The 26,993-nt window shown below is 41.8% G+C and overlaps 1 protein-coding gene and 1 non-coding gene across 11 annotated transcripts in view; one reads left to right on the top strand and one right to left on the bottom strand.

The window, feature by feature from the left end:
• The window catches only part of TAFA2 (TAFA chemokine like family member 2), a 203,176-nt gene that overhangs the window by 28,271 nt on the left and 147,912 nt on the right, over positions 1 to 26,993 (top strand). The gene's annotated exons all lie outside the window — the stretch shown is intronic.
• LOC140707834 (U1 spliceosomal RNA) lies at positions 23,239 to 23,407 on the bottom strand. Its single transcript, XR_012088013.2, has one exon. It is a non-coding gene; the product is annotated as a U1 spliceosomal RNA (small nuclear RNA).

Here is a 26,993-nt window from a genome sequence, read left to right as displayed (position 1 = left end):
ATGCTGGAGGGGCTTGCCAAGACAAGCCCATAAGCCCAGGAGGTCATAGAGGAGGCTGGAGTGCCAAAGAATGCTCCAACTACCGTACAATTGCACTCATTTCCCACGTTAGCAAGGTTATGCTCAAAATCCTCCAAGGTAGGATTCAGCAGTATGTGGACCGAGAACTCCTAGAAGTGCAAGCTGGGTTTCAAAGGGGCAGAGGAACTCGAGAGCAGATTGCTAACATGCGCTGGATTATGGAGAAGGCCAGAGAGTTCCAGAAAAACATCTACTTCTGCTTCATTGACTATGCAAAAGCCTTTGACTGTGTCGACCACAACAAACTATGGCAAGTCCTTAAAGAAGTGGGAGTGCCTGACCACCTTATCTATCTCCTGAGAAACCTATATGTGGGACAGGAAGCAACAGTTAGAACTGGATACGGAAACACTAATTGGTTCAAAATTGGGAAAGGAGTACGACAAGGCTGTATATTGTCCCCCTGCTTATTTAACTTATATGCAGAATACATCATGCGAAAGGCAGGACTGGAGGAATCCCAAGCCGGAATTAAGATTGCCAGAAGAAATATCAACAACCTCAGATATGCAAATGATACCACTCTGATGGCAGAAAGTGAGCAGGAATTAAGGAAACTTGTAATGAGGGTGAAAGAGGAGAACGCAAAAAATGGTCTGAAGCTCAACATCAAAAAAACTAAGATCATGGCCACGGGTCCCATCACGTCCTGGCAAATAGAAGGGGAAGATATGGAGGCAGTGACAGATTTTACTTTCTTGGGCTCCATGATCACTGCAGATGGAGACAGCAGCCACGAAACTAAAAGACGCCTGCTTCTTTGGAGGAAAGCAATGACAAACCTTGACAGCATCTTAAAAAGCAGAGACATCACCTTGCCAACAAAAGTCCGAATAGTCAAAGCTATGGTTTTTCCTGTAGTGATGTACGGAAGTGAGAGCTGGACCATATGGAAGGCTGACCGCTGAAGAATTGATGCTTTTGAATTGTGGTGCTGGAGAAGACTCTTGAGAGACTGCAAGGAGAACAAACCTATCCATTCTAAAGGAAATCAAGCCTGAGTGCTCACTGGAAGGACAGATCCTGAAGCTGAGGCTCCAGTACTTTGGCCATCTCATGAGAAGACACCCTGGAAAAGACCCTGATGTTGGGAAAGTGTGAGGGCAAGAGGAGAAGGGGACGACAGAAGATGAGATGGTGGGACAGTGTCATCGAAGTGACCAACATGAATTTGACCCAGCTCCGGGAGGCAGTGGAAGACAGGAGGGCCTGGCGTGCTCTGGTCCATGGGGTCACGAAGAATCGGACACGACTAAACGACTAAACAACAACAACATGGAAGAGGATGCAGACCTGGCGTGCATAACTGAGACATGGATCAGTGGGGAAGGGATCCACCCCTGGCCCTTGTCTGTCCTTGTGGTTACGCAGTCCAGCATCATTGTAGACTGGAGGGACGCCCATTGTATTTAAAAACACTGTGGATGTTACTAGGCGCTCTGTGGTGGTGAAGCCTGGTCAATAGGGGCCAGGGATGGTATTGGGGTTTTGCTGGGTTACCGTGCTCTCCACGACCCAGCCATCTCCGTACCAGAGGTGGCGGACTTTGTCTCCGCGGCACTGTTGGAGTCCCCGAGACTTTTGGTCCTGGGTGACTTCAACATCCATGCGAGGCAGAGACTTCCAGTCCAGCTCTTGAGTTCTTGGAAACCATGGCTTCCTTGAACATGTCCCAACATGTTAACAGCCCCACCCATGTGGGTGGTCAAATGCTAGACCTGGTTTTTTCCAACAACTGGAGTGAGCGTGATCTGATGGTGACAGACCTTGTGTCTGTTCCCTTGTCATGGTCAGATCACTACCTAATAAAATGTAACCTCTCAGTGACCCTCCCACATTGCAGGGAGCAAGGATCTACTGTAATGATCTGCCCTCGAAGGCTACTGGATCCTATAGGATTCCAGGATACCATGAGAGGGATTAGGGCCTCCTTCTAGTATCACACCTGACCAATTTGCAGCATTTTTAAAATCCAAAGTGGAGGCCATCCACCGGGAGTTGGGAATTGGTGGCCTGGCATTGGCCTGGCACGGATCCTTCCTGGGGGATCGTCCTCAGAGAGTTCAGCTCGGGGAGAGTGAGTTGGCACCATGGAGCCTCCATTGTGGAGTTCCGCAGGGCTCGACTATCTCCCTAATGCTCTTTAACATCTATATAAGGCCGCTGGGTGATGTCATCAGGGGGTGTGGAGTGGCGTGCCATCAATATGCTGATGACACACAGTTCTACATCTCCTTTTTCCTAACCACAGTGGATGCTGATCTGTCCCTGCAGCGCTGTTTGAGGTCTGTACTGCATTGGATGCAGGAAAACGGGCTGAGGCTGAACCCGGACAAGACAGAGGTCCCGAGGATGGGCGGACCTACCATCAGCAGTTTGGGAAACTCCCTCTCTTTTGGGGGGGTGACTCACCATGAAGATTGAGGTTCGCAGCTTGGGGATCCATCTGGACCAGGCGCTTACCATGGAATCCTAGGTGCCGTCCGTGGTCTGCACCGTCTATTTCCATCTTTGGCAGATAGCCCAGCTGCATCCCTATCTGTTGGGTTGCTCACCACTCTGCTCCATGCGCTTGTAATCTCAAGGTTAGACTGCTGTAATGCCCTCTACATGGAGCTACCTTTGAGATCGATGCAGAAACTCCAAATGGTGCAGAATGCAGCGGCCAGACTTCTTAGTGGGGTGAGGAAACATCAACATATCACTCCCACTTTGACCGCCTTACACTGTCTGCCCGTTTGGTTCCGCGTTGATTTCAAAGTTCTAATGCTTACATATAAAGCCCTAAATGGTTTAGAGCCTCAATATCTGGCGGAACGCCTTCTCCCACCTAAATCTACTCGTATCACTTGATCTAGCCAGGATGTGAGGTTGAGGAGCCTAACACTGAGGAAAGCCCGGAAGGAAAAAACAAGAAGCCGGGCCTTCTCAGCAGTGGCTCCTCGCCTTTGGAATAACATCCCCTTCTGAGATCTGTATGGCCCCTTCGCTGGGCATTTTCAAAGGCCAATTGAAAACCTGGCTGTTTAGGTAAGCCTTCCCTCCAGCCACTACTTGATTTACTTTTTTCTTCCATCTTGAGTACTGTCTATTGATGTGTTATTTTGTTCTTATATTTTAAATTGTTTATATTATATGCTGTTAGCCGCCCAGAGTAGTCAGTTGACTAGATGGGTGGGGTATAAAACGAACGAACGAACGAACGAACGAACGAACGAACGAACGAACGAACGAACGAACGAACGAACGAACGAACGAACGAACGAACGAACGAACGAACGAACGAACAAACAAACAAACAAACAAACAAACAAACAAACAAACAAACAAACAAACAAACAAACAAACAAACGATGGTTGCAGTACAGTCAGTAAAAATGAGCTTCTTGCAAAAGAACTTACAAAATACATGCTTTTTCTATTGTTTCATGATAGATACTATCTACTTGTTCATCTGATGATAGCTTCAGATAGAGTGAAATAGAAAGTATTAATTAGTAAATGCCATGTTAATAATTAAAATGCACACATGTGAGTTGCCTTTCAAGCTTGACTAATCTCACCAACACTGAATACATCTTTGTATTTTTAAAAAGATATTTATACCACAGGTTTCCATTTGAGAAGTGTGTAGAGAGCTTTTAAGGAAGTTTCATACTCATATTGAACCCCTCCTGAGACCCTTTTCAATACATTCTTTCTGTTCCTTGGTTGTAAAAAAGAAGAAGCAACTCTTCATCTATTCTATGTGTACATTAAGGTGCTGAACCAAATTAAGAATGAGCACAAATTTTTCCAATCAACTGATTTGTCAGGTATCTCTGAATTAAATCTTCACATTGGAACAAAAACAGAATTAATGTCCTTAACCAAATATACCCCATCCTGTTTACGTTTCAACTTTTCTGAATCAGTTTTCTCTCTCCATATTACTGAGTTTGTTCCAAGATGCCGTGCTGTGAGCGAATAAACAGGAGAAATTAATTGTGTTACTAACTTAAGTCCTTCTAGTTGCAGTGGGTTTATTGTACATGGGTCTACTCTAAATGTAATTAGGCTTGGTTCTGAGCCACTGATTTTTCCATTTACTTAAATACTTAATACTTCTACTCTAAGCACGTTTCTAAATTATTTGCCCACTCCCACAGCTCTTTCTCTAGTTATTACCTACTCTAATGTCCAGACACAGATGCCTTACTTGGCCAATATGAGGGGTGATGCCAAATACAGACTTAATTTTAATTTGCTAGTTGCAAACTGATGCTGTCAGGTGTATTTTTCCTGATTTGCTGTTGGTTTTTCATTTTGGCAACCAGTGATTTGATTTGGTGATTACCTGTTGATCCACTTTTTGATTAGCTGTTATCTAATTTGACTTTTGATCCTTATGCATGGTTGAAACTGGACACCCTCAAGAATGCCCAGAGATTGTTGATGTCAAATAGAAATAAAATATGACCAGGGGAAAATGCTGTTTGATGAATGGATTGGGAAATGAAAATTTTGAAAAAATGGTTGCTGTAATTTTTCAAAATAATTTCTGTGATATAGCTTCCCCATAGGAAATTAGTTCCTAGAAATCCAATAGTTAGTTAGTTAGGCATCCTTCAGTCTTGAAAGACTATGGTAATGTGCTCTGTATGGAGGACTTAGAACAGCATCTAGTGTGGCTGAGAAGGCCAATTCGAGAGTGACAATCCCTTCCACACTGAAGACAAATGCAATGTGTCCCCTGTCCAGCTCCCTGATTTTGTTGCTTTCATGACTGCCTCTTTGGCTCGGCCTGCTGGACAAGGGTCTCTTCAAATTAGGAGAGGCCGTGATGCAATGCCTGCCTCCAGGCTGAATGCTCAGATGTCAGGGTTTCCTATCTGTTGAGGTCCATTCCTAAGGCCTTCAGATCCCGCTTGCAGATGTCCTTGTATTGCAGTTGTGATCTCCCTCTGGGGCGATTTCCCTGCACTAATTCTCCATAAAGAAGATCTTTTGGAATCCGACCACCAGCCATTCTCACGACATGCCCAAGCCAGCGTAGATGTTGCTGTTTCAGTAATGTATACATGCTAAAAATTACAGCTCGGACTACTCTATTCGGAACGTTGTCCTGCCAGGTGGTAACAAAAATGCGTTGGAGGCAACGCATATGGAAGGTGTTCAGCTTCCTCTCTTCTCGTGCACAAAGGATCCAGGACTCGCTGCAGTACAGGAGTGTGCTCAGGACACAGGCTTTATAGACCTGGATCTTGGTATATGTTGTCAGCTTCTTATTGATCCATACTCTCTTTGTGAGTCTAGAGAACATGGTAGCTGCTTTGCCAATGCATTTATCCAGCTTGACATCTAAGGAGAAAGTGTCAGAGATCGTTGAGCCAAGGTACATAAAGTCATGAGCAACCTCCAGTTCTTGTGTGGAGATGGTAATAGAGGGAGGTGAGTCCATACCCTGGCCCATGTTTTCTTCAGGGTGATTGTTAGTCCAAATTCTTGGCAGGCCTTGCTAAAACGATTCATGAGTTGTTGGAGGACTTCAGCAGAGTGGGCAACAATGGCTGCATCATTGGTGAAGAGGAAGTCCCACATGCATTTCAGTTGGACTTTGGTCCTCGCTCTCAATCTAGAGAGATTAAAGAGCTTTCTGTTGGATCTAGTCCGGAGATAGACAGCTTCTGTTGCAGTTCCAAAGGCATGCTTCGGCATGACAGCAAAAAAGATCCCAAAAAGGGTTGGTGCAAGTACACAGCCCTGTTTCTCTCCGCTTCGGATGCCAAAGGCATCTGATGTTGAGCCATCAAAAACTACAGTGCCTTTCATTCCCTCATGGAAGAACCTAATGATGTTAAGGAGTCGAGGTGGACATCTAATCTTGGGAAGTATTTTAAAAAGGCCATTCCTGCTAACCTAATCAAAAGCCTTTGTGAGATCTATGAGAGCCACAAAGAGTGGCTGTTGTTGTTCCCTGCATTTCTCTTGCAAGTGTCTGAGGGAGAATAACATGTCAGTGGTGGATCTATTAGCTTGAAATCCACACTGTGATTCTGGATAGACTCTGTCTGCAAGCAACTGGAGTCTCTTCAGCACAACACAGGCAAGCAACTTCCCTACAACACAGAGAAGAGAGATGCCACGGTAGTTATTGCAGTCGCCCCTGTCTCCTTTGTTTGTGTACAGTGTGACAATGTTTGCATCCTTCATGTCCTGTGGTACTCCGTGTTCAATCCAGCAAAGACAAAAGACTTCATACATTTCGGTGGTGATGATCTCTTTACAGCACTCCAGCAATTCAACAGGGATGTTATCCTTTCCAGGTGCCTTGCCAAGGCGAGGGAATCCAAGGCTGCTTTTATTTCTGCTAAAGTTGGTTTGCTGTCCAACTCTTCCAAGACAGGCAGGCACTCAATGTTATTTAATGCTTCTTTGGTTACTACATTCTCTCTGGAATATAGCTCAGAGTAGTGCTGGACCCAGCAGTCCATCTGCTGTGCTCGGTCCTGGATGATCACACCTGTAGCAGACTTCAAGGGAGCAGATTTCTTCTGTATTGGACCTAAAGCCTGCTTGATACTGTCATGCATTCCCTTAATGTTACCTGTGTTCACTGCTATCTGCATCTGAGAGCAGAGCTGAAGCCAATAATTGTTGGAACATCTCCTGGCAGCCTGTTGGACTTGCCTACGAGCAGCTCAAAGAGCTTGCAAGTTGTACTCACTAGGACAGGCTTTGTATGCTGCTAGAGCTCTCCTCTTATCCTCAATGGCTGGCATGAACTCCTCCGAAGGGGCTTCAAACCAGTCTGCCATCTTTTTGGTCGTCTTGCCAAATGTAGACAAGGCGGTGTTATAAATAGCATTCTTGAAATGTTCCCATCGTTCAGGTGCATTTGCATCAGCTGGGCTTAGAAGGGTTTCCTCAAGTGCTTGGGCAGATTCCTCCACTTTTCTTTGATCATGAGTCTTGCTGATGCCAATATGTGGTCTTCCTTCCTTTTTCGTGTGATACAATCTCTTTGTTTGCAGTTTTACTCTACTACACACCAGGGAGTGATCAGTATTGCAGTCAGCACTCTGATAACAGTGTGTGATCGTAATACGGAAGGCTAGAACGTCTAGTGAGGATCAGTCGAGCTGATGCCAATGCCAACAGAGTTTTGCCAAGAAACTCTGTGTTGAAGCTTCGTATTAAAGAATGTGTTGCTGATACAAAGATCATAATAACAGCAAAACTCCAGCAAGTGTTGGCCATTTTCGTTCATTTTTCCAACAACCTAGAGAAGTGGGCCAAGAATTATGATCAGCACCAACTCTAGCATTAAAGTCTCAGAGAATAAACAGTGGCTCTCTTTCAGGGACTTTTTTGATAGTAGCTGCCAGATCGTCACAGAATTTCTCTTTCACTTCTGTAGCGGATGACAGTGTTGGTGCGTATGCACTAATGAGAATAACCGGTCACGCTGATGAGTGGAGCTGTAGAGACAGGATTCTTTCACTCCACACAGTAGGTGGAACAATGGATCTCAGAAGAATATTTATAACTGCAAAGCCAACACCATATTCCCTGTTCTCATTCAGTGGTTTTCCCTGCCAAAAGAATGAGAAGTTTTTTTCTTTGACAGATCCCGAGTCTGGCAATCTTGTCTCTTGCAGGGCAACAATGTCCATCTGCAGTCTACTCAGTTCCATGTCGATGATAGCTGTCTTGCGCACATCATCTATTTCCTGCAGGTCGTCAGAAAAGCCGTAGTCAGAAAAGCCAGGGGTCATTGTCCGTACATTCCAGGTGCCCAGCTTTAGGGTAGAAGTTTCTTACAATTGTTACATGGTGCAGGGTTATTGATCTGCTTGTCAGCTTTCACCCTAAACCCCATGCACCCTGTGAGATTAACAGACCGTGGCGAGGTAGCACCTTACTGGCTGGGGGCTGCCCATCTTAAGGCAGGCGGTATCTACCTAGTGAGGTGCAATGACCTCTCCCACCGTCAGAAGTAGCCCCTGGTGTCATGCTCTACAACAATCGAGCAAAGACTTATAACCGGTAACTGCTACTTCCCGTGTTGTTTTGACACTGTATGCGAAGCTGGAGTGTCCTCTCCAGAGCACAAAGCCTGGGCAAAATAATATGGAGGATAGGCTGTTACCCAAGCAGCAAATCCCCCCCTCTCCACATCGCTGAAATAGCCCAGTGGAAAGGCAAGAGCCAATACGACTGGTTCCAGCAACATCACAGGAGTTACCAGAATGACACGAACTGCCTCCAGGACTCCAGCTCCGGATTTTGCCTTGAGGTTAACTCCTGAAGCCATTTCCACCAGTGGATATAGCCACGAGGCAGTGGAGGTTTCAATTTGGAGTTTTCCTTCTCCTAGATGAGCTGTCTTCCAAGCCTGACGAGCCCCACAAACCCAGCCTGCTCTCTAATAGTGCGGAAGTATGATCCGACCCTTAAAAGTTTCCTACCCCCAGGTATATGCAATGCTAATTGGCTTTCCTATTTACCAAATTAGGGTCAAAAATAGAGCTTCTGTGCACCCTCATTTAAAATGTCTACCCAAACATACCTGCCTTCCTGCCTCAGCTTCTTCTTTAAGTAACGGGCTTGGAGCTCTGCTCACCCTCATTTAAATCTGAATACCCCGCTCCCCTCAGACCATGCAGTCATGGAAAACAAGGGTCAGCCTAGAAAAAAGCACCTCACCAAAATGTCTACCCAAACATACCTGCCTTCCTGCCTCAGCTTCTTCTTCAAGAAAAGGGCTTGGAGCTCTGCTCACCCTCATTTAAATCTGAAAACCCCACCCCCCTCAGACCATGCAGTCAGGGAAAACAAAGGTCAGCCTAGAAAAAACACCTCACCAAAATGTCTACCCAAACATACCTGCCTTCCTGTCTCAGCTTCTTCAAGAAAATCCAATAGAGTGTTAACATTTTATGGGGGATGCAGGAAAAAAGTTCTTTGAAAATTAAACTGTTTTTAAAAGTGTTTCTTGAACTTCTTTGTTTTCTAAACAATCCGCCATTTGACAAAACAGCAAGCTCTGGCAGGGCAGTGTCAATGAATTATAAACAGTCTTTGCAACTGAATGAATGTTTTGGTTATAATTTGTAAACTTAGAGATAAGACAATCATAAACAACAGGTAGAGGAATGAATCAAAGAGATCTTTGTGTAACCTCGTAAAGGGATCTTTTGGAAAATATAAATCCATGAAATATAGGTAGGTACTCTTACCTAGGTTTTAGATTTCCATGTTATTACTAGACTAGTAGTAACATTGGATAGACATTTCCTAAGAGAGTAAGAGTAGTAAAAAAATAAATTTATCAACATATTTTTCCTAGCCAAGGAAAATGAATTAAAAGCAAAGTTTATGACATTTTACATTACATTAGAACATAAAGCAGTTTCCTACTATCATCAAACCTAGGTGACCAGAAAGGCATTATTTATGGTTGGTGAAGGACAAATAAAGGTGCAAATATAATTGAGAACAGATTGGGGGGGGGGAAGAAAGGAGCAAAACCTATGCCAGGTAAATGTTGCTGAAGGGAAGGAAAAGATAACAAAGTAGCATAGAAAAATTACACAGAAGTCATGGATTTTCATCCACAGATTTTAATTGCTGTGTGTGTATGTCTAAAAATATGTCTAAAGGCTAAGAAAGTTATTTTCTCTAATATATTTTTACTTTCAATGTATTTTTTAATATGCTTTAAGGACAATGATTGCTTTAAGTTATAATGCCTTTTAGTTTTAAGTAGTTGTGCCTACAAGTTTCCTTTAAAGCTGTAAGTCCTTTGGATTTTACATCCTGTGTTTTGTGTGTATGGAACACAGAAGCAGTGTACAGTGATACCTCGCTAGATGATGACCCCACTGTACGATGAATCCGCAGGACGGTGACACAAAATGATGTTTCCTATGCGGGATTTTTGTTTGACGACGATTAGGTCCGTGCTTCGCAAACCATTTGTTTGCAAGACGACAATGTTTTCCGGCTCCGCAAAATGGCTGCCCTGTGTTTTCCAGACCCATGCTTCGCAGGGCAGCCATTTTAACAGCTGATCAGCACTCGGAAAATGGCTTCCCCTATGGGCGATCTTCACTGGCTGACGAGGTAATTTCCCTGTTGGAATGCATTAAATGGGTTTCAATGCATTCCAATGGGGAAACTGTTTTCACTGGACGATGTTTGCACTTAACAGTGATTTCAGGGGAACGGATTATCGTCGTGGTGTGGGGCACCACTGTAGATAAATAAAGCATAAAGAATTGCAAACATACTTATACAGGTAGTGTGTATTTTAGACAATACCATTCTTATATCAAACTACTGACCAATTTCATATTTAAATCAATAGTGTCACACATGAGCTAAAACACTGTTTAGTTAAACTAGCAGTCTTGAGAATCATGGAGTGCAAGAGGGAAGGCCAGCTGGCCGCATTCAGTTCCACACACTGTTGCTTTGTTTATTTGCTATGATGTTCACGGCCTTATAGGCTTTCTGTTCTTCATTAACTCTGAATAATTTCATTTCATGTCAGGCAGCTTTTCAGTCCTGTATCATCACCATAATCAGTATTTATTGTTTTGTGGAACAAGTTGTTGCCATTTACTATTTGTCAAGTTTCCGCCTTGCTGGCTCACTCCAGTCTCTAGGCTCCAGTCTCAAATAATTAACACTGGCCTAGAGGGATTGCTGCTAAATCCAGCAATTTGTATGTAAGCTGAACAAATGTTTTCAGAGAAAGTCCTGTGTTCAATTAGTGTTACATAAACAGGGATCTTTCAGAATTTGTAGATATCTTTTGTTCCCGTCTTTTCAAATACCATTTATTTAATCTCTCTGCTCTGAAGACATCATATACTTGCCACTTGTAATTGCAGCAGGGCGATGCAGACCAGGATTTGAAGTACCACACTGCCAGGTCTTCTTGTCCATTGGCAATTTGGGTTGTGCTTTATTAATTGAAGCTCCACCTGCTCAGCAGGTTGGAATACACCTGATGGGGAGGACTTCTGCTGTTCAAAAAAAGAGCAGCTTTCAAAGAGGAAGGTGTGCTCTTCTACTGCAGTAAAATAACACAGACTTCTCTGACGCCTTTTAAACAAGCAAATAATTCATTGCCACCTTTAAGGATGAATTAATTCATTGAACCGTGCTTGCTATAGGAAAGGTAACTCTCTTGCTAATTCCTTGGCCAGATAATATGTGACTCAGTGATTTAGGTATCTGGCTGCAGAGCAAAAGGCCGGGAGTTTGATTCCCCACTGTGCTTCCAGGGCAAAGAGCCAGCCTGTGTGGCCTTGGGCAAGTTGCACAATCCCAGGATGGACCCCCAGAAGAACACTGATAAACCACTTCTGAGTGATCTTTGCCTTGAAAACTGAGAAAGGTCAACGTAGGTCAGAATGGACTTGATAGCACAGGAGTATAATTTGTGGAAACTAGCCAACTACAGTACATGATACTTGAACATTCATGTAACAATTTCCTAGTGATCCATTCAGATGAGGAAAAACTGTCCAGCAACTGGAATTAAAGTGGATGCTTTCTACTCCATGTGGGTGTGTGAAATCAAACATTTATAACACCATAGGGAAAACGCTACTGGGCATATACATTCAGAGAACTGGGGTCAATTTTCTACCTGCAGGATCTAGCAAGGCTTCATCTACCCCAAATATGTTTTTTAAACAGAAAAATCCATACTGAAAATAGTCAGCAGTCAAGAATTGGATTTGTTTTATAATAATAAAATTATCTTAGAACTGCATAGCTGGAAAGGGACCATATGGATTATGAAGTCCAGTCCCTTTCAAGGAGGCACAGTGGAGAATTGTACTTCCAACCCAAACACCTAAGCCAATGGGCTACCAGCGTTTTTGTGGGGTCTGAGGACACAGTGGTGCACACACAAGGATTTCTGCACTGAGCTAAATGCAAAACCATCTCCACCAGAGGCTTTCGCAAGACAGTTTTTTTAAAGATTTTTCCAAGCACACCCCTTTCTGTTCTTTTCTCACCCTGAATTCTGTTGTGGAAAAGCAGATTTTCATCATTTAAATAGATAATATGGGTTTTTAACATTTATAATAATAACTGTGTGCCGGCAATTCAGTTCTGATTTATGGCAACCCTTTTCAGGATTTTCGAGGTAGAGAGTACAGTGGTGCCTCGCTTAGCGATTGCCTGCCTCATTTAACGATGTATTCACTTAGCGATGAGGTTTTAGGATCAAACCTGTGCTCCGTTTAGCGATGTTTCCAATGGGGAAATTTCGCATAGTAAGGTTTCAATGCATTCCAATGGGGGAACCGCATTTTGCTTAGCGATGTTTGGCGATTTTCGCTTAAGGATGGCAATCCGTTCCCATTAGAACGGATTATCCGGTTTTCAATGCATCTCTATGGGAAAACGCATTTCGCTTAGCAATGTTTTCCCATAGCGATGTTTTTTCCGGAACCAATTAAAATCGTTAAGCAAGGCACCACTGTACTCAGAATAGTCTAGGCTAAAGACCTAGAATCAGAAATCTGGCATTAACCTGTTGAAAAACAAGACTGATACCAGAAAAGAAAGTGCTATCTGCATTATGTATAAAGAAATATTTTAGGTTTTATTGGTCAATTGAGATGTATACTGATTAGAGATTAATATTCTGAAACATAGCCCTTCCGTTTTCTTAAAAATCACTTGATAGAGACCTGAGTAAGGTCTCTATCATCCTGTAAGCAATCTCAGTCCGTTCCACGTTTCCTCTTGCCCTTTCCTCAAAACAGTTTTAAGTTATGCTAATGAGATGGAGGAGGTGAACTTCCTTAAGAACTTCTCAGTACTAAATTCTCAGAGAAATTTGTTTTGCCTGAGGGAAGGACTTCTGAGACATTACTGAGTGTGCCTTTGCATTATATCATCAGGACCAGCATGAATAAAACAAAAGTGTGCTGTTTATATACCACACCATAGTGCTTAAAGCATCCTCTAGGTGGTTTACAATTGAATTATGCAGGCTACACATTTGTCCCCTCTATGCAAGCTGGGTACTCAATTTGCTCAGAAGGATGGAATGCTTGAATCAACCTTCATTTGGCTATCTGGGCCTGTCAGGATCAAATTCAAATTGTGAGCAGAGTTTGAAGTGCAGTAAAGTAGTTTAAGCAGTGCTTGGTGGGTTCGATCAAATGCTGCAGGTGGTGCACTGTCAAATAAGAAAATGGCAGTGTTTTAGCCACACAATCTTTCCATAGAGCCATGTTTCAAGTTCTATAGAACACAGATTAAACTGCTGCTTTCTTCTGATGAGCAGTCGCAAATACAATTAAACTAATGTGAAAGATATGGGAGTTCATAAAAGACTGTGTGAGTGTCATCAGGTGGATTTTACTCTTTAAGGAATTGCCGCTTCTTACCACCGTGTCATTTAGCTTGCCCTTTAGATTATCTCATTTGAGGAAACAGCTTGTTCTGAATGCAAAGGGATCATGTTGCCCTTTATTAGTACCAAAGCCACTCAGTATTTCATGAGAAAATTTCTGCCACCAACAGAACAGTTAGGGAGAAGTCAAGACTTTGGGTCATTTCATGCATAGTATATTTGGACCTTAACATGCTTATATTTCTGGTATTTGGGATCTTCATCATCTTGTTCTTGCAGTTATTTTGCAAGTGTCTGTAGGTTGGTTGTTGTTTTTGCCTGTCTCAGCCAGTGTGGAAAAAAATGCACCCCAAAAAATGAAGAATTGCTTTGATCAAAAAGCCAGAGCCTTGTTTATTTGTGTCATTTTGAGAGTACTCAACTTCCATTTTTAGTATCTTCAAATCACATCCCACCCAAATACATTTTTTTAAATGTAGAGAATAATTTCCTGTCTCAGTGGAGGTGTTAAAGTGTTGATAACAAAAGCTATGCTTATATCGCTCTGTCAGTCCTACTTAGTATTCTGATTCTTTGTAGGAATAAAGTGTCATACCGTAATAACTTCAGATCTTTTTTTAAGTTGAAGAATCTTTCTGTTAAGCTCAATCTATTGGCTTCCTATTTATTCAGACTAAATTAACTAGAACTTGTTTTTTGGAAGGACCAGCTTATTAAACACATTCCTGCCACCCTATATTTAATTTTTGACACATGAGCTGCAGTCTCAAAGCTCTTAGGGCTGTTATCCTTTGCTTTCCAGCAATATGCCTTAGTTTAGCTAGCTTGCACAAGCATAAAAATGCATATAGAACTGTTAAGACCTTTCCAGATATATGACAAAATGGTCTGATCATTGATTGGCTCAAGCACAATGGAAACTGATGATGGTGACTACTTAGTTGTTATATGATGGCCCTGCTCAACTAGCATGATTTAGAGGGATATTTTATGTGTATGTATGTGTTTCCTTAAAATATTGTCTTCCAAATAACATTTGAAATGAGACCATCATCTGTTAAAAAATCAAATTAGTAGTTTTTTTCAACACAACTGTGTGATTATGTTTTTTACTTAACATTTTTTTATCAAAGCCTGGATGTGAATGTATTTGGAATCTAAGCTGAGATGTTATACATGATAATCACTTGCACTTTCTAGGTTGCTGGGAATGCTTATGTAATTTAATTATGTGTTTTATATGCAGTCAGATAAGTATGTACTCAGATCTGTTCTGACAGAGCATATATATTTTTGAGCACTAGGAAGGTGAATTATACTTTTATATAACATTTAAACAGAAAGTACAGACTTACAGTAAGACTTCTACTAAATGAGCTTCACACCATGGTTCAAACTGCCTTACATCAGTACAAAATCATGAGGAGGACTGCAGTATCTTTATTGTTTTGTAGTCATCTGGCATACTGATGGCTCAGTGATTGTCTGAGAAAGGAAGAAAAATCAGTCTACTGCCTTGTGTTACAGGAGAATACCATGTTATTCTCTTCGAGATATGCAAAGGAAAGGAAAGTTGTTCGAGGATGTTAGTAAGTGTTAGGCTTTGGTGATGACACAGGGAAATGGTGCAGTCCAGCTAGATTAAAGGTCGTGGTACAAAGCAGACAGATAGCTTTTAAAGGGCCAGAAGGAACAGACAGGATGGCAGATTTTAGAGCAGACTTTTGTTCATTGGCCCATTCTTGCCACTATAAACCTGAAGTCCACTAGCCAAAGGCGACACTAGTTAACTTCAGTAGTTATTTATTGACCACCCCATTAGTGCACAGCACTATTTAGGTGGTGTTCATTTAAAACACCCTGCAAGCTAAATAAAACAGCTGGTCCCAACAAAAAAAGAAACTTAATGGCACTGTGAAACAGAGCAGGCATATAGAGGCAAAGATGTTCAATGCTTCTTTCTTCTTCTTTTGCACAAATAATAGTTTCTGTTAAGTGGCAGCGCATACGCCACTATGAATGACTACATGCCAAATGTTTCTTACAAATATTGCAGTATAACATATGTGAGTGTTGAAATCTTCTGCAGTGTTTTTCAGTCCCACACTATTTCCATTCTAGCTATTGCTAACATTAATGAGATGAAATATTTATGTAACAGATCTTCATTTGTACCAATGGATAGAGAATAATATGAAGTCAACATCATATTCAATTTTTTGACCAATCATATACTGTACTGTAGTGTAACAAATTGAATGTACCTTTCCCTAAAAAAATTCTAGACACATATAATGAAGGAATCCTCTGTACTTATGATATCTGTAGAATAGCTATGATATGGTAGTGTGGTGTTTTTGAAATTTTTACTGAGCTTAGGTATTCCTTATGTGCTATTTTGAATGTTATTTTTGTGAATTTAACAGAAATTGATTTTATATGGATGGGATGACTATATTTTGTTCCATTGTACCTCTGAATAGGTTTTTTCTAGGCTCAGTTCAAAATAATTTTTACCCTGCTCAAATTTTGCACCTAACATTCAAGAGCACTTTTGAGATATGTGTCCTCACACTGTGTTTATGTGATTGTAATGTAACCCCTATGGGCTATTTGGTTCAGCCCAATGGGTGGAGAAATTATAGCAAATGGCTGTGATTCAATTTCGGTTGAGAAAGAGCCAGAGAACTTGAGAGGCCGGAGTTACTCTTTGCCTGGAGGATAATAAGGCCCTTATCAACTATGGTTTAAGTAGAAGAATTTTAATATGTTTGTGCAGGGGTACCATTCAAAGGGTGACTGACTCCATGTAGTGATCTTTGCAGTAGTGGACCATTTGATAGGTCCAGAATGTGAAGCGTAATGTATAGAAAGGGGTTCAGAAGTTACTTCAGTTGACTTACCTTACCTGTTAGGAGATGCTGCACTCAGTTGCTGTTCTGGCTTGCCATGCTAGGGGTGCACTCTGTGTATCCTCCAAAAACCATGCTGATGCTTTGCTAATGTGTGAGAACTAGATAGATAAGCTAGCTTTCTATTGAAGCCATTGAAATCCACAAGCACCAGCAGAACTTCAACAAAAAAGAGGAAAGTTTGAAACTCAACAAAACTTGGCTCCCAGCTCTCAAAAATACAGTGTGCAAAAGGTCAATGAACTCTACCCAGCCACAAGGACCGGGGATCACTACACACAAAAGACCAGCTAATGACACCCATCAACCACAGTGACAGATAATCTCTCCTTCTTACGACAACAATGCACCCACAACAAGACACACTAATCACCCATCGATAGAAAAAGACAAAAGCCCATCTCACAGCCATAAATACTCCACTCCCAAGCCAACTACACCAGGGCACAGAGTGCTGTCCTCTAAAGATGCCAGCCACAGAGGCTGGTGAAATGTTAGGAAGAACAACCTTCAGAACACGGCCTAAGAACCCGAAAAACCCAGAACAACCACTAGCTTTCTTATTTTCTTTACTGTTTCAGCCTTAGTCTTTGACTGATTGGCTGCTCCCAGTACTTTTTTAAAAACTTTTTTTTTTGGAAATTTTGCCTTTTTGTCTTTTTCACTCTATTGAATAGTACATAAAAAGTTCTCCATCCAGCTGTCTGGGTTTGTGGCCAAGAGGGTTTGTGCCAAGAGGGTTTGTGGCACTAAAAACCAGGACTTGCTTTAACCAGCTTCCAAGAGCTTTGGTATTTTGTTGGTGTGTTGGCATTTTACCTTGCAGGGTTGGCATAATGGTCTTAAGTGGATTTTTGGAACTCCCTGAAAGCACTGCTTACTCAGAAGAGACAGAGTGTTTGGAAGCACTCAGAGACTAGTCATGTTCCTAGCTATCACCACATTCCACTCTCCTGGGCCCACCCACTCCAGGATCAACAGAGTAGTGTGCCTGAGTAGTTAGAGAGGGACTCCCTAAATCCGGTATACCATCACATACACTATTCAGAAATCATTTATCATTCCTTTATTCTGAGGGCACTGTGGGACTGTACAGTTTGCCCAAGGCTACACAGACTGGCTCTTCTCTCAAGAGGCACAGTGGAGAATCAAATTGAATCTCATGTAAAAAGCAACAATGGTCAAGCTGGTTTTAAAGGTTTCTGAAATGCAACTTCCTCCTTCTAAGACATGATACTACTGAACATGAATTTTTAAAGAATTAGATTAACTTGAAATTAATTTTCTCCACTGAACATAAGTAAAGTCAGCAGTCTGTGAAATGGAATTGCTGGGACAGAATTAAGAAGTAAAATCCTGACCAATTTAAGAAAACAACCATTAGAGAACTGGCACTAAAGTAATGCTTGTTTTGCCTGTGGACATTTGTAAATTAAATTATCAGGCCCAAATATTGATTTCTGAAGGGGGAAAAAACTCTAATCCTTATTAATTTATATGTTAATTGTGTCTGCAAGAAAAGGGGTGAAAGGCTAAGAACACAATTAAGAAATCTTTCTGACAGGTTCTGATCTAGTATATACCAATATATTTCCATAAAAGAAAATGAGGGAGTTTATGGATACTGAATACAATTTTGATTAAAGTAGTGAGCAATATAAATTTTAGATTTGGCTTTCGTCCTGTACCATATATTCAGTTTCTTGCCTGTGCTATCTTTTTTTTAAAGTCTTGTCAGTTTGCTTTCTCTAATATGAGTGATTAAACAAAAAAAAAAAAAAAAAGCAAATTTCAGACATGGTTGACTGTGTGTTTATTGTGGTCATTTGAGGAGGCAGATTTGCTGTCCATCCCCATACAGCAGGGCTGCTTGCACTCTCTAAAGTGGCTCCTGCACAGCTTTCTAGAGCCAGCCTCCTCTGCTCCTGTTCCACCTTGGCTTCCTTTCCATGGTGAAGGGCCAGTGTCCCCTCCTTTGCTTGAGTTTTCACAGAGGTGCATGGCACACAGATCAGCACTGCTGCCTTCTTTTTGGAAGTGAGCAGGTAACAGCAGCAGTGCCATGTCCTTCTCCTTTTCAGAGGTTGGGAAAAGTAGGCACAGGTGCCTCATTATCATTTTTTCCCTCTGAGGTGGCTTTTTGAGGCAAGGTCTCCTTGTTGCCACATAATCAGCCATTGCAGCTGCCATTACTGTAGCCTGCTCTAACCAGAGTGGGAGTGCCACCACAGCTGTTGTGTGGTGGGAGCTTCACTTTGCTCCCCCCTTGAAGCAAGGAGAGTGCTTGGGTACATTTCAGAAGCTAAGCCACATCACTGACTTGTTCTTAAATCCTTCAGTATGTTCCTTTTTTTTTTCAGTCTTGCCACCTTGACTTTGGGAAATTGATGCTTTGTGACTGGTGATGTCTATTATTGAAGTCATTTTGTAAGTGGGGAGCTCCTTCATAGCAGCCATTTTGTGAAAGCATTCACACCATCTTCCCATGTTGCAAATGTGCATACATGGCTAAAAAGTTTTTGCAACCTTTTCTTAAACTGATTTCTAGATGCATTTCATTTAGGTTCCAAGCCAGAGTTTAGAATGAAATCTGCCTTTGGTCACCTTTTACCCTAGGTCTTTTGAGTGACTTTCAGTACCAAAATCCATTGTTTGTTGGATGTGTTATCCGGGGTAGTGCTATCCTGTTAGTGAGCTGTGGTGGCATAAGCTGGAGTGGTGAATTGCCATATGTTAACAAGTTTAAATTAACTTCTCATGCACCAGCCATATGGGTAGGTCACAATGAGGGATACGTGTTAACTACCGTGTTTCCCCGAAAATAAGACAGGGTCTTATATTAATTTTTGCTCCAAAAGAAGCATTAGGGCTTATTTTCAGGGGATGTTTTATTTTTTTCATGTACAACAATATAAAGTAAAGGTAAAGGTTCCCCTTGACAATTTTTTTTTTGTCCAGTCGTGTCCGACTCTAGGGGGCGGCGCTCATCCCGCTCTTCAAGCCATAGAGCCAGCGTTTGTCCGAAGACAATCTTTCCGTGGTCACATGGCCAGTGTGATTTAGACATGGAACGCTGTTTACCTTCCCACCGAGATGGTACCTATTTATCTACTCGCATTTGCATGCTTTCGAACCACTAGGTTGGCGGGAGCTGGGACAGGCGACGGGAGCTCACTCCGTCGCGTGGATTCGATCTTACGACTGCTTGGTCTTCTGACCCTGCAGCACAGGCTTCTGCGGTTTAGCCCACAGCGCCACCACGTCCCTACGTACAACAATATACATTTATTCAAATACAGTCCTGTCATCTTCTGGTTACTGTACAGTGGTGGAGGGCAGGCTTTCACTTAACTAGGGCTTATTTTCAGGTTAGGTCTTATTTTTGGGGAAACAGGGTAGCAGTAATTTGCTGCTGCATTTTGGCCATTGGTTACGCCATTATGCATAACTAATGAACAAGATTCTGGCTCTGAAGTTATTATTCATCTAACAATCCTTTCTAAGGACATAAGAACATAAGAAGAGCCCTGCTGGATCAGGCCAAGAGCTCATCTAGTCCAGCTTCGTGTATCTCACAGTGGCCCCACCAGATGCCTCTGGGAGCACACGAGACAACTAGATACTCGTCTCCTGATACCCCTCCCCTGCATCTGGCATTTTGAGGTGCCTTCCTTCTATGCCTAGAGATTATACATACAGGCTTCATTGTTTAGGGGTTCAATTGAATCTAAGCAGAACTCTTTAGTACTGTGTTTAGGGCACAGGGAACTTTCTATTTTAGTGCTTTATAACTTCATTATTTGTCGCTTCATGGGGGCAATTTTGTGCTCCATGAGTCGTCATATTTTGACGACTCATGAAGCGGGACGACACACCATTTTGGCAAGTCATCCCCATCTCTGGTATTGTTATCAAAGGCTTCAACAGCTGTGACTCTGTCTAGAGTTAACTATGCTCTCATAATGTCTCATTTAGATTACTACAAATATGTGGAGCAAACTTTGAAAACTGTCTAGAAACGTCAATGAGTCAGTGAGGTTGTTAACTGAATGTGAGGAACATATTATAGTACATAATAGTTCATTACTTTGTTCTCTGTGCTCTTTTCCACTGTTTCTGAACCCTGTTAAAAGTTCTAACTTTTAAAGTGTAGGAATATTTAGGAAGAGGCCACCTGAAACATCCGCCTTTTCCACAAATAGCTACCCAGACCTTGAGGCCTTTCCTCAAATACCCTGCTACATGAACTTGCTTCTAGAAAAAGGGCTTTTCCAGGGATGCCACCATCACTCCCCCCCCCCCAAGGAGGCTTACTGGATACCTGTGTCAAAAACTACATGATTTCATGTGAATGTACTTTCATTTTTCAGACACACTTTTAAGTTGTACATTCTTCTGGTGCATTTTCAGTAATGCAGCCAATGCCCTTATCTATTGCAGGTTGCACCTCCAACTTTAATGCTAGTTTTATACTATTTTAAATTTTATATTTCTAGGTTTTTAAAACATATCTTATGGTTTTAATTTTTAATTGTCTAGATAACATGGATTATTGTCTGATGCATAAATATTGCATTATATTAATTAATTAGTACATAATAACCTGGAGTCTCTCACCTACAGAATAATGAGGAAAGTATTAGTCCCTGAAAAGCCAGGGGACAGAGCTTAAGAACATTTGGTAAAGAAAAACAGTTAAATGAGCATGTTCTGAGTTCATCAGTTCAGGGAGGAATGTGATAATTCAATTCAATTGTACCATTAATTCATGTTAGTAGAACTGCTTACAGACAGGTAAAACGCTGAAACTGAGTTTTGCTTGATCTCAAGCTTACACATTCCTTGATCTCAAGCTCATGTATTCCTTCCCACATTTTGAGCAGAAATGAATATGCTGCAAGCATTTTTCTCTATTGGTTGTAATTAAATGACACATAGCATTCGAAAATAATTTAAGATGACATATAGTTTGCATGTCATTTTAATTACAGTCTTCATTTGGGGTCCAGTTCTCCACTGTGCCTCCCAGGAGGAAGAGCCAACCTGTGTAGTCTTGTGCAAGTTGCACTTACACCACCTCTGACTTCTTTATACCTAAAAAATCCTGAAAAAAAGTTGTCATAAATCAGAATTGACTTGACAGACTGTAATTATTTATTATTGTATGGCCTTTAAAGTTTCTCCTGTCAAGCCTGCAGTTTAAGTATTTGAAAGACAATGTTTAAAGCAACCTGGCTTGCATTAGCAAGTGTATCAAAAATGTCAGATGCAGTTAAACGCTTCAGGCAAAAATCAGTTCTTATTTACATATCAGATTTTGGTGAAATGTTGCTGTCCATCAGTAGGTAAAAATCACACATGCACGGAAATAGCATAACATAGAGCTGTGTTGGATTAGCTAAGTATAGTGTGTATTGAATTTATAAAGTGAAATGATTTTGTCTGTTCCTTTAACATTTTTACCTGACTGTCTTCATTTGTTTTGCTTGTTTCTAGGTTTGTGTTGCTGGGTACAGAAGAGTCAGTAGGCAAATAGTAATGTGGGCCGACATAGTAAACTTAGCTACTATTGTATTTACAATATAGATTGGAGACAATATCACTAAAGTGTAAAGTTTGCTCTACTTGTTGTACCCAGAATAAAAGAATGAAGACAAAACCTTCTGAAGCAGTCTTCCAGATTTGCACAACTTGCAGATTTTCTATGAGTATATTGAATTGTGTCACAACTCATTCTCAGTGAATGGAAGAGAGAGTTGATTGTCACTGATCCCAGCTTTCCTCTGTATCACTTTATGTCCCTTGCAAAACTGCTTCAGAAGGTTGGGGAATGCTTTAGAACTGCATAGGAGGTAGTTTGGGAAGCTTTAGAAGAAAAGGGAAACTGAATAAAAATTGTATTCGTGAAGGCTTTCATGGCTGGGATCTAATGGTTGTTGTGGGTTTTTCATGCTCTTTGGCCATGTTCTGAAGGTTGTTCTTCCTAACATTTCACCAGTCTCTGTGGCCGGCATCTTCAGAGGACAGGAGTAGCACTCTGTGCTTTGGTGCAGTTTGTTTGGGAGTAGAGGGATCAGCTTTTGTCCTTTTCAGGAGATGGGTGATTATGGTGATCAGTGTGTTTTTGTTGTGGGTGTATTGTTGTGATAAGGAGGAGAGATTATCTGCCACTGTGATTGATGGGTGTTGTTAGCTGGTCTTTTGTGTGTAGTGATCACCGGTCCTTGTGGATGGGGTCCTTGTGGATGGGTAGAGTTCGTTGACCTTTTGCAGACTTTACTTTTCAGTGCTGGGAGCCAAGCTTTGTTGAGTTATAAACTTTCTTCTTTTTTGTTGAAGCTTCACTTGTGTTTGTGGATTTCAATGGCTTCCCTGTGAAGTCTAACGTAATGATTGCTGGTGTTGTCCAGTATTTCAGTACAGTGGTGCCTCGCAAAATGATGAATTCGCTAGACGGTGACTTTTTTTGAGCAGTGTTGTGCTTCCCAAAATGATTATTCCTATGAATGATGTTTAGGTCCTTGCATTGCAAGACAGGTTTTTTTTTCCAAACCCTGTTTTGCAAGACAGTTTCCCCCCTATTTGAACACATTAATTACATAAGACCTACTTTTTTATCCCGAAAAAGTATATGCTGCTAGGATGAAAGTGTATGTTGCTGGCTTTTCAGAGTCTGCCTCCTGGAAAAACACCAGCATACACTTTCTCCCCCACTTTTTTGGGATAAAAAAGTAGGTCTTGTGTAATTAATGTGTTCCAATTGGGGGGAAAACCATCTTGCAAAGGATTGCCAATGGGGCTATGGTTGCAAATTTAAATGATAGAGAGTGGTGAAAATAGCCAGAAACCAAAGGATAAAGAGATTATAAAAAAACAGGGAAATCATAAATGTAATCCCCTCATTAACATAAATTATGCAGCTGAGTTCCCCACATTTAGGAAAATCACAGGAATCAGCAGCACACCCAAAGTGTAATGGATGAGCCTCCCCCTGGGAAAACCATTTTTATGACATGGTATTTCCCTTGCAAGGTATAAGTTAGAATGCCCCTTGAATCTCCTACCCCCTTCTGTCCCCTAAACCCCCAAGTCATGGTGACCCCCTGGCTGCACCTCCCATTCAGTACAGGGCTGCACAGCCCTAGTCCTGCCAGAGGCCAAGAGAGCTCCTCAGTGTTTCGGGGTGCCCAGCGGGACCCCCATCAGGGGCTAAGTGTTCATCCCACAATCTTCTAGTGCACAGGATTGTGGGAGGAACACCTAGCCCCTGATGGGGGTCCTGCTGGATAGAGAAAGAAGGAGAAGGCTATTTAAGACCCATTGAATTTCCAAAGGCAGTGCAGGTGAGGGCATTGCTTTTCCCCAAGATGGTATGGGGAACTGTGTTTTGCAAGACGTTGTCTTTCTTCTATGGATAATTTTCGCAATACAGTTATTCCCCCCCCCCATTGGAACACATTAAATAGATTTCAATGCATTCCAATGGGTAACTGGGTTTCACAAGATGATGTTTTCACAAGACAGCGATTTCCATGGAATGAATTAAAATCATCTTATGAGGCACCACTGTACAGTGGTGCCTTGCATTGTGATGTTAATTCATTCCAGCGAAATCGCTGTAGGACGAAAACATTGTAAAGTGAAATTAAAAACCCCATAGAAATGCATTAAAACCCGATTAATGCGTTCCTATGGGCTTGAAACTCACCGTCCAGCGAAGATCCTCCATAGCGCGGCCATTTTCGCTGCCCGTGCAGGGAGGAATCCATCCCAGAAAGGAGAGGGGAGCCATTTTTTTACCCAGTGGCCATTCTGAAACCGCTGATCAGCTGGCCGAAAATTGTTGTTTTGCGAGAATCAGTTCCTGAAGCAGGGAACAGATCATCGCAAAGCGAAATTCCCCCATAGGAAACATCGTTTTGCGATCGCTTTTGCGATCGCAAAAACTTCATCGTAATGCGATTTCATCATTAAACGGGGTGCTCGTCTTGCGAGGCACCACTGTATTTTGAAATAGAATTTCATGTCCAGCTTGTTTTAGGGCATGTTCAGCTACTGCCGATTTTTCTGGTTGTTTTAGTTTGCAGTGTCTCTCATGTTCTTTGATTTTGGTGTGGACGCTTCGTTTTGTGGTTCCAATATATATCTGGCCCCAACTGCAACGTGTCCAGTATACTCCTGCAGTGGTGAGGGGGTCCCTTCCGTCCTTTGCTGACCGTAACATTTGTTGTATTTTTGTGGTGGGCTTGAATACTGTTTGTAGGTTGTGTTTTTTCAAAAGTTTCCCCATGTGGTCTGTGACCCCCTTTTTATATGGCAAAAATACTTTATTTGTTGGTGGTTGTTTTTCTTCTTCAGTTTGATGTTGTTTTCTTGGTTTGATGGCTCTTGTGATTTCATTTTTGGAGTAGTCATTTGCCTGTAGGGCCCAATTCAGATGGTTGAGTTCGGTGCTGAGAAATTGAGCTTCACAGTTCCAATTTGCACAGTCTATCAGTGTTTTGATTATGCCTCTTTTTCCTATGGATGGTGTTTGGAGTTTTTTTGTAGGTACCGGTCTGTGTGGGTGGGTTTTCTGTAGACCTTGTGTCCCAATAGGAGGTCCGTTTTGTGTATGACCATGACATCTAAGAACGGGAGTTGGCCCTCTATTTCTTTTTCCATGGTGAATTGTATATTTGGGTGGATGCTGTTGAGATGGCTTAGAAATTCTTCCAATTCTTTTTTTTAATTATTTTTATTTTCAAACTACTAGGAATGGGATAGGGAATACAAAAGGTACAAGGGAGTACAGGGGATGGAAAAGAAGGTTTGAGGATAGGAGAACACAGAGTATATAATCAACCATTCTATTCATATTAAGTATGTATGCCTCTGATCCACTCATTTTCCAGTACAAAAAAATTCTATTTAATTATCCTCCATATATCCGCTTATATTCATGTTTTAATTTAAGTCTAAGTTATTCCAACTCTATCATAAAATCGAGGCCAATTATAGAACACATCCCCTCTTTGATTTTCCTTCTGCCATGGACCTATCAGCCTATCTGGAAAGCTATCCATTTCTGGCACTTCCCATATTTTCTCAGTACATTTTTCCCATTTCTGTGCCTCTATTTTTTTCCAATCTTGGGGAGATAAAGTTAAATCCAAAACAGTAGTCTGATTTTTAACATCGCCTTTTCTGACTATTGTAGCTGGGTATCCCACGTGGAAACCTCCAATCCCCTCTATGTTACCAACCATGTTACCTGGCATCTCTCTCAATAAAAACTGTTCTGGAGTTTCAATTTCATTCGATTGCTGGTTAGCCTCTAATGGTTTCCCCATAAATCAGGCCTTCTAGCTGTCCAAGTTTTTCTTTTATCTTCTGGAATCCTATTATTGCCATTCGCATGGTAACCATCCATTCTTTGTCTGACAACATTCCCACTAAGTATGTCCTCCCCCTCCTTGCCCAGAAATTATCACAGTATACTCAGAATCTGCACAGTCCAGCCAAGAGAGGGTCCAAAGTAAACATCAAACAGGAAATCAGTCTCTTCTAAAAAGAAAAAAACCGTCGTAGTAATAACTCCAGATCTAATTTTCTTCGGTCCTCCGTCTGTTCTGCTGAGCTCCTGTCGCTGCTCAATTAATAGTTTACTGTCGTTTCCCATGGCTTTATTCTTCCTTCCAAAACTAAAAACACTTCTGTTTTCAAAGTCCTGTTTGACTGCCTTCTCCCACTCTTCAGTCTATGTCGTCACGCTGATAATTCCTTGCTTATTTTTTATTCCCGAAAGCCTGTGCCTCCTGCTCCAAAGATGTGGTTTTATTTTCAAAGTCCACTCAGTTAGTAAGGGAAGTCCAGATTGCACAGCTCTGACAAGAATTCAGTCCCTCTTGAGTAGTATTTCTTCTGGGATTTTTTCCAGAAACACCAAGTTTTTCTCACAATGTATCTGAGTGACCTTGGCCAGCTTGCAATATGCTTGCTATTTATCAGATAGTTCACTTTAGGAAAGAAAAAAAAAGACAAGCAGGTGTGCTAGCTTGCCGCTTCCCCTCTCTCCTTTTGGTCAAATATTTTTCACTTTATTTTCTTCAAAATATTGATGAGGTTATTCATAAATCAGAGGCTTACTTTGCTATTGTTTCTGTTCTCCTTCCTCGGGAAGTTGGGGGTGGAGTTTTCCCACAGCTTTCTGCCATAAGATATGGCCTCCCGTCTCCGGTCTGCGCGTAGGTGAATTTTCAGAGGGAAGAAAGACCCGGTTGCTGCCAAATCTTCTACCCTTCTGGGCTCACCTGCTTGGGGGTGCCTCTCCTGGCACCCCCTTCCGTCGCCCCCTTCTTGGAGGGACGGGCAGGCCGGACGGTTTAAGTTCTCCCCGGAGCTGTTCACCGGGTGCTGCTGGCTTCACTGCAGTCAAGCTCCGCCTCCAGAAATTCTTCCAATTCTTCTTCACCATGGTTCCACACAGTGGAATAAAAATTGCTGTGCTTCTATTCCCTTCTGTGAATGGGTGGTCATTCAGCTACAATAAGTAATTAGTATTTTTGCATCATTATTGTAGCTGTATACTATATTCCAGATTGTTTCTTTTAAAAGTAGCAGTGGGAACAGAAGAAGGAGAGGCAGAA

Source organism: Pogona vitticeps, chromosome 5, assembly GCF_051106095.1.
Source record: "Pogona vitticeps strain Pit_001003342236 chromosome 5, PviZW2.1, whole genome shotgun sequence".
Lineage (NCBI taxonomy): Eukaryota > Metazoa > Chordata > Lepidosauria > Squamata > Agamidae > Pogona > Pogona vitticeps.
This window is presented reverse-complemented; position numbering and strand designations above follow the sequence as displayed.